General features: G+C 37.1%; 1 pseudogene; it reads right to left on the reverse strand.

Annotated features, from left to right (window-relative positions):
* Window positions 1-2,050: 2,050 nt before the first annotated feature.
* LOC105492718 (tropomyosin alpha-3 chain pseudogene) lies at window positions 2,051-4,108 on the reverse strand (annotated as a pseudogene).
* Window positions 4,109-4,376: the final 268 nt, after the last annotated feature.

Here is a 4,376-nt window from a genome sequence, read left to right on the forward strand (position 1 = left end):
TTCTTCATTGTTAGTATGATCAAGCCTTATGCATGCATATTTTAGCACCACTTGAAATTGCCAAAGTCCTTTGAACAACTAAGTACTGGAGAAAATGAAGACTGCATTTCCCTCCATCTTGTTTTCAGAGATAGATGTGTTTTCCATAGCAAATGTCTAACAAGCTGAACAGTTTCAAGGGCCCTGTTGATGGAAAACATATTAGACAGTGCTTTGTGAAGCAGGCTCTCCTAAATTTTCCTACAATGTCATTTGAATGAGTACCATTTTCTAATTAAAATTAACAAAGAACTTATATAATAAAAATAAATCTTATTATAGAAAGAAATAGTATATATTATATTTTTGGTAGTGGTTTTTTTAATGTGAGGACTAAGTGCATTCATTAGCATAACAAAAAGAATTTGCAATATCAAGGAGAATATTTCTTAGGCAATAAAAACTTTAAAAGACAATTACTGAGAACACTTTAAAAATTATTTTTTTTTTTACTTTAAGTTCACTTATTCCATTGGTCTCTTCTGTCACTTTCCCCTCATTATAATTTTAAAAAGTTAAAATTAAGACATGTCCAACTAATTCAGTTTGTATAGAGATACAAAGCACAATTTTATAGGTGAAATTCATGATATAAATATTATAATTTAAAGATGCTGAAAATAATTGAATTAAAATTAGGGAGTTTTATAGTTGAGTATAGCTATGCAAGATCAGTTATATATGACTCAAAGCCAATGAAATCACCATCCTATTAATGTGTTTATTTGACAACTAAGGTTTTGTTTTTTATGAATTTATTAGGAATTGCCTTTCTGTAATATTTAGAAAATAATTGGGAAACCAATTAGGAAGGAGGAGAAAAACACATTTATAAAATAAATTTTATAATTTATTTTTCATTTATTTATTTTGACAATATTTTATAGTACCCACTACTATACCCATTTTATAGATGAGAACTGAAAGGCTTATTTAGAATTTAAACTGTCCTGATGATTTATCTAGCTAGTTATATAGCCAGGATTCAAATCCAGATTTTCTGACTACTTGTCTCAAGACTTAGATAACTCTATACTCATGCTATAAAAACACTCAAGTATCCCAATCAAAATTCCTATTGAATATGTTGAGGAACACAATAAACTTATCCTAGTATTTAGTTGGGGGGAATAAGGTCTGCAAAGAGCTAAGTGATCCAAAAGAAAAGAGTATAAAGAAGGAGGGACTTGTTCTACCAAATATTAAAATGTTATTTTTGCATCTATTGGATCGATGGAGAGATATAAAAATAGGTAGAACTATATGTAAGTATATTTATGCATGCTTAAGTACATTTTTATGTGTTTCTATTTGTATATCTTACATTAAAGTATTTACAAAACTAGAGGTTCGCATTGATATCTCCAGTCCCGTCCATCTACTTTTTCTCATTTTGTATTTGAAACTTTTTATACAACACTAAAAAAAGGCATATATAGAGAGATATATATGCTATATATACACACACACCATATATACCACATACATACATCATGGGTATATATATCATATATATACATCATATGTGTGTATATACCATATAATACTGTGTGTGTGTATATATTCACACATGCCATTTATATATAAATGGAGGGGTGGGGAGAGAGATATAAGTAGATAAATAGTTACAATGAAATGTCAATAGCAATGAGCAGGCTTAGTTAACACATCTTCATTTCTATATACCATTTTCAATCATAAGAATCTAAGGGCTCCTTAGAGGAATGAAGAGGTGAGGGGAATTTCAAGATAAACCTGGAAAAAAATGATAGAACAAGTTTTAGGGTCACAAACTCTACTTAGTGGTCCTCTGCTGGTCAAATCTGGAATAATTTGAGCATCAAAATGAATAATGTATTACAATACATTGAATATAATACAAATCCAGAATCCTGAATCCACATAGATATAGACAAATGTGATAAACCATGAAAAAAGTAAGTTGTTCTTTATCCATGAGTGCTAACTAATAAACAATTGCGTAGTTTTTTTTTTTTTTTTTTTTTTTTTTTTTGGAGGGACTGGTTCTTTATTTCAAAAAGACACTTGTCAATATTCAGTATCAAAACAGTTGCACTATTGATTTCTCTTTCTCCCAATCGGCCCCAAGGAGACCACATCAAAGGAGAGTAACATTTTAAGCCAATAAGCTGCAGGATGTACACCTAAACAAACCTCCTAGAAACCTTACCAGAAAATGGGGACTGGGTAGGGAAAGAAATTTTAAAAGATCAACAAACTGCCAGCCCACAGACTGCAGAGGCTGTCACAGCCAGATGGGGTGGCCAGGGTGCCACAAACCCAAAGAAGCAAAGTTTCAAAATAATATAAAAGTTAAAAAATTTTGTACATAAGCTATTCAAGATTTCTCCAGCACTGACTGATACAAAGCACAATGAGATGGCACTTCTAGAGACAGCAGCTTCAAACCCAGAAAAGGGTAATGAGATGAGTTTCACATGGCTAAATCAGTGGCAAAAACACAATCTTCTTTCTTTCTTTCAAGGAGGCAGGAAAGCAATTAAGTGGTCACCTCAACGTAAGGGGGACATGATCCTTTCTGTTAAGCAGTTGGGAGGGGTAGAGATGGGACAAAATTTTGGTCTCAGAGGTCTTACCATCTTAATTTGGTCACTTCTAATGAAAAAAATAAAAATAGAAATAACATTATCCAAAGATATCTTAAAGCTGAAAACGAACAGCACATTTTTTGTTTTTGTTGTTTGGCTAACTCCTGGAATCACCTTTCTGGTTTAGCTAGTACTTTGTACAGAGCAATGAGGTTTCCCATAGTGGAGTCTCCCTGGGCTCTGTTTGGCTCTCAGTAAGGCAGGCCTATACCTTTTCCTCTCCTCTATGGAGAAGGGAATATGCACTAAGGTGAAAAGTCACCTTCCAAAAGTGAGAAAGGGATTCGATTGCTGCTTCAGGGCTGTGGAATTATTTGGAATGTTTTACAAATGTTTGCTACAAAACAACAAAAAGGTAATTACAAAATGTGTACATCACAACATGCTTTTTAAAGACATTATGCATTGTGCTCACATTCCCTTAAATGTTGTTTCCAAAGGTGCTCAGCCTCTAGCCCAGCTGGAATGTCCGGGTAGAGGCAGAGACAGTTTGGCGAAAAAGACACAGGGAAGGAGGGGGCGGCGAAAGGAGAAAGCAGCCTTCCAGTTAAAGATCAGCCCTCAGTTAAAGGTCAGCTTCCGGCAGGCTGGCCTCAGGCGGAGTCTGGGTCAGAGGGAGGAGCAGCAGCAGGGTGGGACTGGGGCGTTCTACATCTCATTCAGGTCAAGCAGAGTCTGGTCCAGCATCCTTTGTGTACAGAGGTGCTCCTCTTTGGTGCATTTCAGTTTATCTTCCAAGTCATCAATTGTCTTTTCCAGCTTGGCTACCGATCTCTCAGCAAACTCAGCACGGGTCTCTGCCTCCTTGAGTTTATCAGTAAGAATCTTGATCTCTTCCTCATATTTGTCTTCTTTTTGAGAGTACTTTTCTTCAGCAGCACTCAGACACTACAGGTTCTGGTCCATCAGTCTAATCTGCTCATCCATCTCTCGGCAACGGGACTCTGCCAGCTCAGCTCGTTCCTCTGTGCGTTCCAAGTCTCCTTCAATGATCGCCAACTTACGAGCCACCTCTTCATACTTCCTATCTGCCTCTTCTGCAATGTGCTTAGCTTCTTTGAGTTGGATTTCCTGGAGTTCCATCTTTTCTTCATCTTTTAAGGCCCGGTTTTCAATAACCTTCATACCTCTCTCACTCTCATCAGCAGCTTTTTCTGCTTCTTCCAGTTTTTGCAGGGCAGTGGCCAGCCGCTCCTGAGCACGGTCCAGCTCCTCTTCAACCAGCTGGATCCTACGGTTCAAGGAGGCCACCTCAGCCTCAGCCTGTTCCCGAGCCCGCCTTTCTCCCTCAACTTCTCGTTGGAGGCGCTCAGCTCGCTCCTCTGCATCATCTGCCTGCTGCTGCAGAACCTGGATCTTGCGCTTCACCGCCTCGATGGTGGTAATCCCAGCCATGGTGCCCACCCAGCTACTGCTCGCGCTCCGGTTCCTGCCTCCTCCGACAATTGCGTAGTTTTAAAAATAATCTACAATAGAATAATATTCATCCTTAAAAAAAAGGAAATCCTGTCATTTGCAATAAACATGGGTGAACCTGGAGAACATTATGGTAAGTGAAATAAGCCAGACATAAAGTTGCAGTTATGTCAGTTATGTAGGATGAATAAGTCTACAGATCTAATGTACCATATGAGGATTAAAGTTAATATAATGGTGTTGTATACCGAAAGTAGTTTTTTTGTTTTGTTTTAGGCACTCTTGTCACCA

Source organism: Macaca nemestrina, chromosome 6 (genome assembly GCF_043159975.1).
Source record: "Macaca nemestrina isolate mMacNem1 chromosome 6, mMacNem.hap1, whole genome shotgun sequence".
Lineage (NCBI taxonomy): Eukaryota > Metazoa > Chordata > Mammalia > Primates > Cercopithecidae > Macaca > Macaca nemestrina.